This window comes from Camelus dromedarius, chromosome 11, assembly GCF_036321535.1.
Source record: "Camelus dromedarius isolate mCamDro1 chromosome 11, mCamDro1.pat, whole genome shotgun sequence".
Lineage (NCBI taxonomy): Eukaryota > Metazoa > Chordata > Mammalia > Artiodactyla > Camelidae > Camelus > Camelus dromedarius.
In genome coordinates, this window is record NC_087446.1 from 66,745,055 (window position 1) to 66,759,240 (window position 14,186).

The window sequence follows — 14,186 nt, forward strand, 5'->3', positions numbered from 1 at the left end:
GAATTGTCATCTCCACCCCCCACCCCAGCTAGACTCCAACCAAGCTCCGTGAGGACAGGACTTTTGTTTTGTTTATTGATCTTTTCCAAGTGCCTAGAGTAGTCCTAGGTACATTGCAGGCCGTCAAAAATTATTTGCTGAATAAATTAAAAGGCTATTTTAAAAATGAATCATCCTTTCAGGAACAGGTGAGGAAAGGAAGCTGCATGAAGGAAAATGTTGCAGTAAATAATGATATTTGCCTGTTGTACTATGTGTGATATATATATATGTGTTTTAGTCTTAATTTGGTATCTCACTTTCTTAATTTAACAGCTGTATTAAGGTGTAATTTACAGGCCATACAATTCACATATTATAATTGTACAAGTCAGCCATTTTAGCTATTTCTAGAGTTGTGCAACTGTGTCCTCAAAAAGTCCCCTTGTGTGCATCTATATGCAGTTCACCCTCCCCTCAGTGGCACCCTGATTTTATTTGTTTTTGTTTTTTTGGCAATCACATCTGAAAAGGATAATTTACACAGCAGTACTAATATAGCTTTGCACTTTTAGAAATGACACACTTAAATATGAAATCAGGAGTCATTGCTGAATGTAGGCAGCAGTATCAGACATCGGTGAGAAGAATGGACTTGAGTGTCAGACTGGCTGCGATATTACCCAGCTCAACCATTTACCAAGTTACCCAAATTATTTTCTGCCTCAAGCTCTTTATCTGTTATATGGGGGTAATAATAGCAGCTTACAGAATTGTTGTGAGGATTAAGCAAACAGGGAAACAAAATTTAGTATAGTGGCCAGCTTATGTTATTACCTAAGAAATAGCCTTGCAGGTAGAGAGCAAAATTCAAATCAGTTTCTAAAGTATGTGTAAAATATGATCCAGTTCCTGCCAGGTTTGTAAACACATATGCCTACTGCAGAATATAAAAGCAGGCTAATTTCCAACAGAAAAGATCATTTCTCAGCATTTCTTTCAAAGGTAGTTGCAAAATAATTTTTACTAAATTTTCTGTGCCCATCTCTGACAGAGCTTTGACACCAGGGAAGTAATTATCTACATTTTTGTTAAAATGATGCTGACCATCAGGAAGTGTTCCGAATTATATTTTAGCCTTTATGTTGGGAAATATTGTGAAACTTCTTCTAAATTAATGGGGGAGGGGCATTCATTGTAGCTCTTGTAGCCTGATAAGGCTTCTCTAAATTATCTTTTTTTAAATTTTAATTAAAATAATTAATTAATTTTTTGCAGGGGGTGGTAATTAGGTTTTTATTTATTTTATTTTTATAAGAAGTTCTGGGGATTGAACCCAGGCCCTTGTGCATGCTAAGAATATGATCTTTCACTTGAGCTATACCCCCCTAAATTATCTTTAATAAGGTCTTTTTCTCTGTTTTGTTATTTTCTTTTATGTACAGATGCACAAAGCAGGGTCATCAGAAGCCTCTCAATTCCAAAGATGATTATAGTGAAAAATATTGCACAGTGACAGTGAATCCTTGGAATATGAAGAAAGATTGTAAAGTCCTGAATGAATTAAGAAGGAATTGTTACATTAACTTACATGTAACCATGGCTCTCTTACCTTTATTTTTCACTTTATAATGAAGATATTCCTCACCCGTAAAGGTTGCTTTGTTAGATATAGGGAATATCTAAAGCCTTTTCTGGAAGTTTTTTAAATAAATAAGAGCAGGTAATTTATCAGAAGTGTGAATGGTGTAATCTGCTCTGTCTAGTATGGTAGCCACCAGCCACATGTGGCTATTGTGAATTGAGATATTCTATAAGTGGAAAATACATAATAGATTTTCAAGACTTTGTACAACAAAAATAATGTAAAATATTTATTAATAAGTTTTAAAATTGTTAATCACACTTTTGAAATGATAGTATATTGGATATTTTGGGATAAATATAATTATTCCTGGAATTAAGTACACTTGTTCCTTTTTATTGTCTAAATGGGATTACTGGAAAATTGTGACTTGCACTATGTTTCTATTGACAGTGCTAGCTTCTAACTTATTGCAAATAATATGAAAAAAACTTTGATTAAGTATTTTATAATTGAGTAGTTGATTTCCATCATATTATTTTCAGGTGTACAACAGAGAGGCTCAACATCTTTATATATTATATTCCATTTAATGTCACCATAAAATAATGGCTATATTTCCCTGTGCTGTATGATACAGCCCTATAACCTATCCATTTTATACATAGTACTTTTTACCTCTCAATCCCTTACCCCCTTCCTGCCTCCCTCTCCTCCTTCTCCCCATTGGTAACCACCAGTCTGTTCTGTGTACCTGTGAGTCTATTTCTGTTTTATTATAGTAATTAATTTGTTTTATTTTTTAGATATACATATAAGTTAATAAATAGAATATTTGTTTTTCTTTCTCTGACATATTTCACTTAGCATAAGTCCCTGTAGGTCCATCCATGTTATTGCAAAAGACATTATTTAATTTTTTAATGGCTGAGCAGTATTCCATTGTGTGTGTGTGTTCATGTGTATATATGTGTGTGTATATGCATGTATATATGTAAATATACATATATATATAATATACCACAACTTCTTTATCCAGTCATCTGCCAGTGAACATTTGGGTTGTTTCAGTGTGTTGGCTATTGTAAATAGTGCTGCTGTGAACACTGGGGTGCATGTGTCTTTTTGAATTATATTTTTCTCCAGACATATACCCATGAATGGGATTGCTGGATCACACGGAAGTATATTTTCAGTTTTTTAAGGAAACTCTATACTGTCCTCCATGGTGGCTGCAACATTTACATTCCCACCTACCAAGTAGGAGGGTTCCTTTTTCTCTTAAAAGGTCAAAAATTCTCTACATTTATATACTTTCCTTACAGTTTAGGACACAATTTGGCAAAAGCCAGATAGAGTTTAATAGGAGTAAATACAGTATTTTTTCAAATGTCCATGCATTATGGATAGATATGTTATTGATGAGTTGGTTCCCTATTTTTGTAGATGCAGAAGTTTTTATAGCTTCACAGACATTTCAGTCTTGCAGAAAGAAAAATGTCTTTGCATTTTGCTGAACTTGTCCGGGTGGCTTTATGGAATTTGGTCCAGGCCTGCAGAGGTGAATACACATCCAAACCTGAACCATTTGAATGTCTGCAAGATTTTAAGAGTCTAGAATGTCAGATCTGGACTATAACTCTGGTGAATGACATCAGTGAGTGGACTCAAGAAAACTCCATTTGAGTGCAAAGCCTTTCATAAGCCAAAAAAGGCTTTGAAATTGTGGCAAAGCCAGAGACTTTTGTGCATCACATATGGCCACAAACCCATGGGGACAACCACAGGCCTTCTGGAGTGCCAAGGGAATTCCATGTGAGGAGTCCAGCACTCACAGGAATCCAACAAGTCCCTGCCAGCCAGAGCACCTTCATTGCTACTGTGGCATTTTGAGCAAATGTCTTTTCTTCAGGTTCAAATTGGTTTGTTGTTTTTTTTTTAATAAAAGGAAATCAAACAACTTCTTGTTCCCTTGGTGAAAGTAAAAGCCTAACATTTTCTGATTTCTTTTGACAGAGAAAACTTGAGCCCATGAAACTAAACTCATCTGTGATGGTCTGCAGCTGGGAGCAAGCAGATCAGTGTCAGTCCCTTTGCAGCCGTTGGCTGGGAGCCTGCATGTTCCCTGGAATGATATTTGAAACATGTCACCCTAGCCGTGCCTTCGCTCTGGACTGGGAGGCGAGTCAGTCAGAATCTGCATTATGGAATGTAAGTTTCAGATCCAAAGCTAGGAGATCTTTTTTAATAGCCAGAGAATGTAGTCATAAATATATCTATTAATGTATTTATGCAAGAACAATTTTAAAGTTTTTTTATTATAAAAATTTCCCCCAAAATTGAAAATGAAAGAACATTGGAATTAAAATCCAATGGAATTAAAAACAGTGGAATTAAAAATCATCTGTACCTTAGTTATACATAAAGAATCTTAAAATCCTTCTAAATATTTTTTTTGTTCAAATGTAGATATTTTCCCTTCCAAAAATGAAAATTATTATTTCACATTTTTTTCTTTTTCCTTTTATTATATATTCCATATCAATAAATATAATTCTTTTAAATCCCTTTTAATGGCTGTTTAACGTTATATTGAACAGATATGTAAATAGTCCTAGGTATAAGAAATTTTAAAAATTGTCATTACAATGCCCCTGCAAAGAATTTTTTCGTGTTTCTATTTTTAGTTACTAATTTGGACTAAAAGTTAACAAGTTTTCTTCATCTAAAACATTGGTTATTTTATGAATGAAATGTAAGGATTTTAAATAACTTTTCAGTAATTTCAACAAAGAAATTAACTTTAAGGCAAAAATGTATGATGGTTTGCAAATCTATTTTCATTATATCTTCACTTTTACCAGTGTCATATCTGTGTGTGTTTGCACAAGTGCTTTAACTACCAGCAATGTAAGAAAAATCTGTGTACTAAAAATGTGAAAATAGTTTCCTGGTTTGTGTTTTCATTCTCCCAATATAGGTTTTGGATGACAAGCTTGTATTTGCAAATGTACACACCCTGTGGGAGTTGCTCTGTACCTACGCTGAGATACTGTACATAAAATTGCCTCTGAATCCCAATCATCTGAAAACCGTGTCCTCAGACTTTGATACCTTCAGCTGTTTTATGAAAGTCCTCCAAGTGGATGAAAGTATCAACAACCGGAACAAGAGTTTTTCATTGCCCTATTTGAGAAGAGCTGCGTGAACGACTTTTATATTCAGGATAGAGATACATTCATCAATCCAACCACCAGGAGCCGCACTGTAAGTCTAAACCGAGTTTAGCTGCTGTCTTGGGGGTGATTTAGAACCTGCTGTTGAATTATAAGTGATTTGGTTTTGTTGGTTTGGTTTGGTTTTTAAAAGCTGCCCATAAAAATGAAAAAAGAGAAAGAAAAGAAATATGCCTACAGATTCCTGTTAGGATAGTAAACAGTGGCTGGTTATTTACCCTGTATAAACCACACGCTTTCTTAGAATCTATTTAGGTTTACTTCATCCTTTCTCAGATCAAGTATCAAGTAAGGGACAGTTTTAAAAAAAAATTCAGGATTAACTGGCTTGTGAGCTCCGGGATCTGCAAGGCAGCTTTCCCTTCCCATGGTGTAAGTCAAATGGCAGAAATGAAATAAAGCACTTCATGTATCCTCCGGTGTTAACAGGAAAAGGTGAGTCTTCTTGACCTTGTTACTTCCTGGGTAAAATGAAGATAATATGTCAGGAGTCGACAAGCCCATTTAGGGCAGGAACCATGTTGTCTTGTTCACTGCTGAATCCCAGGCACCAGGAAGGCTGAGTTTAACAATTGGGTGAATGAATGAACTGTAGTTCCCCCAGATTTACCATGTGGGGCAGTGTGGATTAGCAGCTAAGAGCATAGACTCGAGAGGTGAGGGTACAGCTCAAGTGATGGGGCGCATGCTTAGCACGCATAAAGTCCTGGGTTCAGCCCCCAACACCTCCTCTAAAATAGACAAATAACCCTAATTACCTCCCCACCCCCCACCAGAATTACCTTATTATCTCCCTGCCACCAAAAAAAAAAAAAAAAGGTAGAAGTGGCCAAGAGCATAGACTCAGGCTGGAACACTTGTGCTGGTTTCTCGCTGTCTACCTTGTAAAAGTCATTTAGCCTCTGTGTTTATCAAGTTCCTCATCAATAAAATGGGGATAATAATAGTACCCACCTCGTAGAGATGCTATGGGGATTAATGAATCTGCTTGAATTTTAGAACAGCCCTGGCTAATAGTAAGTACTATGCATTTGCCAGCTCTTTTCATAATTACTGACAGATGTTATTATCAACCAAAGAAGTATTAGTTCTTTGTAAGGGAAATGCATGTTAGACCATTTCATTTATCATTTACTGTAATTCAGGCTTTTTCCCTCTGAAATACCATTTTCTGTCTGTGCACTAGTAAATCACAGGGCTTTCCAAATTTCATCTGTCTGAGTTCTTGTCATGATGACAATACTGCAGAGTTTTGACATTTTTTAGGGACTCCATCTGAGATGACAGCAACCCCTCAAATTCAGAAGCACTTCTCTAACTGACAACATCTCGCATGAAATGCAGTTTGTAAAATGTAAGAGCTTCAGACGCTAAATGATGCCATAAATGCAAAGATGTTATATCTAAGCTCTTTAAATAAATCCTGTAATTGAAATAAAGGAAATACTATATTATAGCGCTCTATGACTTTGTTACTTTGCTATCCGTTTATCTGACTCTCTAAGACAAAAGAAAGCAAAGACTGAGATTGATCATTACTACTGTGTGGTACACGTATTTGTGGATGAAGACCATACTGAAATGCACTGTCTAAGATACTAAAATGGACACTAAACAGCTGCTTGATGCACATGCATGAACAGAACAGGGAGCTGGTTGCAGGGAGCAGACACTGAGCTTCCTGGATCAGAGACTCAGCATAGCAGTCCAGCCCAGCAGTCCACATGTTTTATATTTATATCCCAGCAAAATTAGCAGTGAGAGTCTGAAATGAACTTTGGGGACACTTGCAAACAGCTGTCATGATTACTAATGTGGGACACCAGGATTCTACAGTGTTTAGTTGGCATCTGCACACAACCATTTCTTTTCCACTAAAGCCTGTTGTAATTGCTGGTTCCACATCCAGGCTGAGGAATCATCTCATGTGGTGTTTGGGAGGGAGGTAAGTGGAGTCAGGACCCATGCTAAGGCTGGGTGGGTAATAATCTGGTTCTAGTACAGGAGAAAGGAAAGTAGGTCAGGTGGGAAGGAGAATGACTGGATTTAAATTTTGTTTCTTGAGTAAGCTAAATATATAACATCATGTCAAGTTTCTTTATTGTTTATATTCCATGTGCTGTCACCGAATAACTACTGAATTGTGGGGACAAAAAAGCCTGGGTTTTAGAATTGACCCTGCCCCTAAACAGCCAGAGTCCAGGTTCCTCTGGGTGTCCAAGGAGGGGGCTGCTGCCTCCACTGAAGCAGTTTGGGCACTTGGGTGGCGTAGTTTTTTTTGCTGTGGAAGACTGGCCCGGTTGTAGGACATTAAGCATCTGCAAGGCCCTCACCAGGTACCCACGGTGGTCCCAGGACTGTAACATCCAAGTGTTCCTTTCCAGACACGTTTGCAAATGACCCTCAAGGGGTTAGTATTAATCCTCGGTGAGAATTATGAAAAATTATATGGTACCTCCATCCCTTCTGGCAAAGGAGGGCCCCTTATTTACAAATGACCACAAAGTGTTAGCACCACATTTTATTAGCAGAACATGTGAAAACGTGGTGACAGTGACGCTCACCTGTTTGCTTCTGCTTCCCAGTGCAACTTCAGCCTCCATCAGAGGACCTCAGCTGCCCCAGCGAACAGGGCCTTCTGTACAGGGAATGTGCTCCTCCTCGAAGCATAGACAAGAAGCAGCCCTTAGATCTCATCAGGTGAGCTGTTGTGGAGAGCACTCCAGTGGGAAGGGCTCAGGGTTGCCCTCATGGCTTCTGAGTGTGACAGTCCTCCAAGAGTGTTACCAACCAGGAAGCTCACAGGAGCTCTGAGCTTTGTTGCCCCAAGTTTTTACTGGAGACTTTATTACAAAGACATGATTTATTGGGTCACTACTGACATGGCTACCCCAAACACTAACTGTAAGTCAAAGCCCTAACATTTGAGCCCCTACCTCTCCTGATGGTCAGTCACTTGTCACAAAGCTCAAAGCCCCACTCCTCTAATCACATGGTTGGTGTCTCTGGCTGGCCAGTCCCCATCCTGAGTTATCTCATGAACACAAGCCATCCAAGGGTCCACCATGAATAGTAAAGACACTCCTATCTTGGGAAATTTCAAGGCTTTAGGGGTTGCCGTCCAGGAACTGGGAACAAAGACCTACCAAATTCTTCATTAAACAGGAGTAAATGTTAGGTTTCACTTAAATTATAAAATAAGAGAAGTATTCTCACTGCTTAGCTCTATCTGCTGTTCGACACCGTTTCACTACACCACGTGACTGTAATGTCGCGCTCAGCATGTGTATTCTCAGAGCATCAGTGCCGGCTGCTCCCCGGGAGCTTATGCTGTTTGTGCAAGGCTGCTGGGAGGAGGGAGGCCAAGGACAACTGAACAAACAAAAATAATCGGGCTAATAAGGAAACAATTTCAGATTGAAATGAAGGAAATAATACAGTGTTGAGATGGGAGACTTGGGGGAAATGGAGTCAAGAAAGCTATCTTTGAGAAGGTTACATGTGAGCTGAGATGGTGATAAGGAGGCTGGTCTTTGAGGATCTGGGATAAGTCACCCCAGGAATAGAGGCAGCTTGTCCATTGCCCCGAGGCACAAATGTGCTCAGCAGGTTTGAGGAGATACTGGAGCCAACGCTGGTGAGAGTGATGAGACGCGAGGTTTAGAAGGGCATCAGGAGCACGGAAAGTAGTGTAGACTCTAAGTGCAGTGAGAAGCAGTCATGATAGTTTAAGCACTAAGGTAATTTTCTCTCACAATTTGCAAAGATAATGTGGAGAATGAATTGCAGGGACCCAGGAAGCAGGGAGGCCTGGTCGGAGGCTCTTGGAGTGGGCCAGATGAGAGATGGTGGGAGCCAGGGAGAATGCGTTTGGGGAGTGGAGCTGACAGGATGCAGTTATGGGCTGGCTGTGGATGGTGAGGAGAAGGGTCAAGGTAGCCCCAGGTCGGCCTGGAGCCAGGTGCCTGATCTTCCTAATCTCAGTGCCCCATTCAGATGCCCACCTACTTGGGCAAACCTCTTAACCTTCCAAGTGAGGGTTTTAAATCACTGAAGTCTTTTTGTTTGTTTCACATTTTATGGAAAGATTCAAACACGTACAGAAGTAGAGAGAACAGCACAGCCAGCCTGTCTGTATCAGTCACCCATCTCCAGAATTATCAACTCAGAGTCACTGTTGTTGCAACTTTCATCTCCATCTCTTCCCCTCCCCCACTTCGGGATCATTTTGAAGGCAATCCTACGTAGCTTAACCTTTCATTAGTGAAATGACAAGGTCTCTTTCAAATACAATTGGAATATTCATTTTTTTTAGGGTTACAAAATAATTCCCTGATTGTCACAAAAATACACTTTTAAGCAGTTTTGGGGTTGAAATCAGGATCCAGACTAAGTTCACACATTGCAGCTAGCATATCTCTCAAGTGGGTTCTAATCTATAATTTTCCTGTTTCTCATTTTCCTTGAAATTGCTGAGGGATTTCTCTATTTCCTGTTTGGTTGATTTCATTCTCCCCTGTGGTTAGACTTATTTCTCCATCCTATGTATTGGCTTTAGCTAAGTGATTTGATCCTCCCCTAAAAGCTTGATCTGAACGAGGTTCAAATTTGTGCAAGAATATTTGTTATATGAAGTTTTGTACTCCTGTCATAAGGTACATAATGTCCAGTTGACTCTCTTTTTTGTGATGACAGCAGCCAATAATGATTGTCACCCGGGATCATTATTTCATAAGGGATTTTATTTCATGTGGTCATACTCTAATTTCCTCCCACAATTATCAGCAGGATCACAGTCATGAAGAGGCACTTTCTCATTAACCCGGATTATCCTGTAGAACAGTTTTAAAAGAGGAAGTTTATATATTTGTAAATATTTAAAGTTGATACATTTTTCTATTGTTTCTAATGTTTTTTTCTAATGGAGGTACTGAAGATTGAATCTAGGACCTTATGCTTGCTGAGCACACACTCTGCCACTGAGTGTACCCCATCCCCCTTGAGATTCATATTTATATGATATATTCCTTCTGTTATTTTTGTTTTATGTTATACAGAATTTGATGGCAGGGCAATGGGTTTGATGGCTATTTAATCATTCTTTATGGGATTTTGGGGTTGGTGTGTGTGTTTGTGTTTGTAAAGAAAACAATTTTCCCACTATTTTAAGTATGTTTTGTGAAGGAAATTATGTTGATCTGTTCCCTTCTCCTGGTCCATGTATTCCCTTGTTGCTTCCCACTAGTGGCCCCTTGAGCTCTGTGACAAGACTATCATGTCGTTAATCCAGGTTAAAGGAGATCTGAAGAGATTTATTCAAGGAGATGAAATTTGTAGACAATGAATTGGAAAGTATTGAGAAAGTTATTCATTAGGAGAAGGTATGGGGTTGAATTGTTAAGCGCAGAGAAATCTAAGCTATGAACCACCAAGACAATTATTAACTCCAGGAAAAACAAAGTAGGGAATAAAAAAGTAAGCCTAGCAGACAACTTGCTACAGCTCTGAACAGTCTGTACAGAGTCCTAATAATGTAAAGCAAGGATACTGAGCTGATCAAAATTATAATGTATTTGTATCAAAAGGTTGGAAGAATGAAGGTTTGGGTGTGTAGAGGAGATGTGGTTTGAAAGAGAGCTTAATATTCATTTTCCAAAATAGAAAGTTAAATAGGTGATACATAAAGCTGAAAAAGTCAGTAGGCTGTGTTACAAGGATATTAGTCAGAGATAGGGAGTTTTTATTCCAAGAGTCAGCAGTAGGAGCTGAACATTGTTGCTTCTGACCAGGAAATGGGGTGGTTGTTGGGAACTGCTCCTTTTTACAATCGGTGTTCGAGAACTGTTTGACTCTTTAATGAATGTATGGTATAAGTTGATAAAAAGAAATCAAAGCTGAATTTTGAAAAATTGATGTTACGAATTGGGGTGTTTTTGACAGAGAGAGATAACAATCAGACAAAACTACATTTGAAGGGATCCTCATTATTTCTAGCCTTTCAGCAATGACTAGGGGGCAGACATCTGTTTAAGGTTCAAAAATTCTTTCTGACATTCTTGCCGACATGTAACCTTTGGAAGTAATGAACTCTCCGTCATTGTAAATATGCAGGCAGAGGCTGCCTGACCAGCTCTCTAACTGTAGCAGGGTGTGTTTACCATTGGCCAGTTGGAGCAAGCAACTTCTAACATTCTTTCAGTTTTGAATGTGGCATTTTCAGGATGGATAGTTGATAAGAATGTATTACAAAAAGCTTAACAAGAAAGAGTCCAAGACATCTCAAACCCATTGCCAGGGTTTTCTCTGCCAGACACCATCCTGAGCCTGCCATCTGTGAGCCAGGCCACAAAGACCAGTCACATGAGAATGAACACACTTTGTCCCTCCTATCTGATTTGGCATCGGGCTCAGCCATTTTCCCCATGGAATGGTCCACGCCCAGGTCTCTGACGATGGAGCTGGTCTCACAGCAGCCCTGTGAGCGCTGGTCCAGCCCTAGGGGTTCCTGCGTGAAGTTTCTCAGGACTCCAGGCTGTTCTCAGAGCTGAGTCCCCCCTAGGCTAGGCCCTCGGAGCTCATCTCAGCTCCAGACTGAGCCAGAAGCTTCCGAGAGAACTCAGAGCTGAGGAAAGTCACAGGTTTTACCCAGCACTGCCGCGTCAGCAGTGCTCCAGCTGAGGGAAGTATCAGCAGCAGCAAACACAACTGAGCCGCCGCCTCATTGTTCCGCCTCATCCCTAAGCCCTCTGTGTCTGCCTGTCTGTGTCTGTCTCCCTTTCAGGACCAGCCTGGCACCGCTTCGTGCCCTGCCTCCTTTCTTCTAATCTTGCCTCCCTGGCCTGTTCCGTCTACTCCAGATTAACTGAGTAACATTGAAGGGTTTTTGAAACCTAGGAACAGCCGACGTGCTAGATACCAAGAATACAGGGCAGTTCCTTACTCAGCCACATCCCTCCTGCCCTCTCCCATTCCCACATGAGTTTTATAAATATTTTGTCAGAGAGACATTGCACTCCCAGTTGTTATCATTATCAGCCATTTCCTTATTATCTGTGGTTTACGTTGCATTTGCTCCAGGGAAGTTCCTGAGATAAGGCAGACGCAGATGACTGAGCCAGTAGTTGAAGTCCACTTGTGTCAAGCCTGTTAAGAATGATCTTTGGTGGGATTTGTTGAATGTGCCAGACTGTCCAGTGAGTGGTGATGATCCCCTGCATCTGCTCCGGAGTCGGCCTCGTCCCCTCCTTTGCTCTGTTCTCATTTATCTCTCTTCAGCAGGTGAACCAGTGATCTGTATTTCTATGATACGTAAAATACTTCTTATTTCACGGTAGAATTTGGGGGCTGCTGTGAAAACGCATATGTTTTAAGTGTGAATTGAGTCAGAGGTTTAAACTTAAAGCCCCCTTGATTTAGAATCAGAAATTAGTATGATGGAAGGAGGGTATAACTCAGTGGTAGAGTGAAAGCCTAGCATGCATGAGGTACTGGGTTCAATCCCCAATGCCTCCATTTAAAAAACAAATAAATAAACCTAATTATGCCCCACCAAAAAACAAAGAAAAAAGAAATTAACATGAGGATGAAGCTACAGGGTGAATATGTGTGTCTTCTGAAACTACCTTCTGTCTTTCTGCAGGAAATTCTACGGAGAGAAGGTCGGAATCTACTTTGCTTGGGCTGGGCTATTACATTCAGATGCTCCTCCTGGCAGCAGTCGTGGGGGTGACTTGATTTCTGTATGTATATTTTAATCAAAATAACTGTACTTAGAGGTAACTTCTCTTTATTCCTTGTTACGGTGCTTACTTAACTTAGAATGACATTCTCCAGGAGCATCCACGTTGCTGCAAATGGCCCTATATTGTCAGTTTTTATAGCCGAGTGGTTTTCCATTGTATAAATATACCACTTCTTTAGCCAGTCATCCGTTGATGGACATTTAGGCTATCTCCATGTCTTGGCTATTGTAAATAGTGCTGCTATGTATATTGGGGTGCAGCTGTCATCCTGAATTAGGGTTCCTTCAGGATATATGCACAGGAGTGGGATTCCTGTGTCATATGGCAATTCTATTCCTAGTCTTTTGAGGAAACTCAATACCTATTCCACAGTGGCTGCACCAAACTGCATTCCCACCAGAAGTGTCGGAGGTTTCCCTTTGTCCACAGCCTCTCTAGCATATGTCATTTGTGGATTTTTGAATGATGGCCATTCTGACTGGTTTGAGGTGATACCTCATTGTACTTTTGATTTGCATTTCTCTGATAATTAGTGATATTGAGCATTTTTCATGTGCCCATTGATCATTTGTATACCTTCCTTGGAGAATTGCTTGTTTTGGTCTTCTGCCCATGTTTGGATTGGGTTATTTGGTTGTTTCTTAGTAAGTCATATGAGCTGCTTATATATTCTGGAGATCAAGCTTTTGTTAGTTTCATTTGCAAAAATGTTCTCCCATTCTGTAGGTTGTCTTTTTGTTTTACTTAAGGTGTCCTTTGCTGTGCAGAAGCTTGTAAGTTTCATTAGGTCCCATTTGTTTATTCTTGCTTTTATTTCTATTGCTTGGGTAGACTCCCTAGGGGAAGATTTCTGAGATGTATGTCAGATATTTTGCCTGTATTTTCTCCTAGGAATTTTATTGTATCTTGTCTTATGTTTATCTTGCTGAAGAGACTGTCTTTATTCCATTGTATATTCTTGCCTCCTTTGTTGAAGATTAGTTGACCTTAATATTTGGGTTCATTTCTGGGCTCTCTATTCTGTTCCATTTGGCTCTATGTCTGTTTTTGTACTAATACCATGCTGTCTTGAAGACTATAACTCTATAGTATTGTCTCAAGTCTGGGAGAGTTACTCTTCCAGCCTCTTTCTTTTTTTCTTCAGTAATGCCCTGGAAATTCTATGTCTTTGATGGTTCCATATAAATTTTATTGTGATTTGTTATAGTTCTATGGAATATGTCCAGGTTAATTTGGTAGGGATTGCATTAAATCTGTAGATTGCCTTGGGCAGTGTGACCATTTTAACAATATTGCTTCTTGCAATCCAAGAGCATGGGATACCTTTCCATTTTTTAAAGTCTTCTTTAATTTCCTTCACCAATGCTTTATAGTTTTCTGTGTATAATTCTGTCACGTCTGTGGTTAGATTTATTCCTAGATATTTTATTACTTTGGGTGCTATTTTAAAGGGGATTGTTTCTTTACTTTCTTTTTCTGTTGATTCATCATTTGTGTAAAGAAATGCAACTAATTTTTGAACATTAATCTTGTAACCTGCTACTTTGCTATATTCTTCGATCAGCTCTGGTAGTTTTTGTGTGGACCTTTTAGGGTTTTCTATATATATTGTCATGTCATCTGCATATAGTGACACTTTTACCT

At 39.3% G+C, this 14,186-nt stretch overlaps 1 long non-coding RNA gene across 1 annotated transcript; it reads left to right on the top strand.

The window, feature by feature from the left end:
• Positions 1–4,675: 4,675 nt before the first annotated feature.
• Positions 4,676–12,789, top strand: LOC135322411 (uncharacterized). Its single transcript, XR_010382973.1, has 3 exons — positions 4,676–4,831; positions 7,386–7,500; positions 12,440–12,789. It is a non-coding gene; the product is annotated as an uncharacterized LOC135322411 (long non-coding RNA).
• The last annotated feature ends 1,397 nt before the right edge of the window (positions 12,790–14,186 follow it).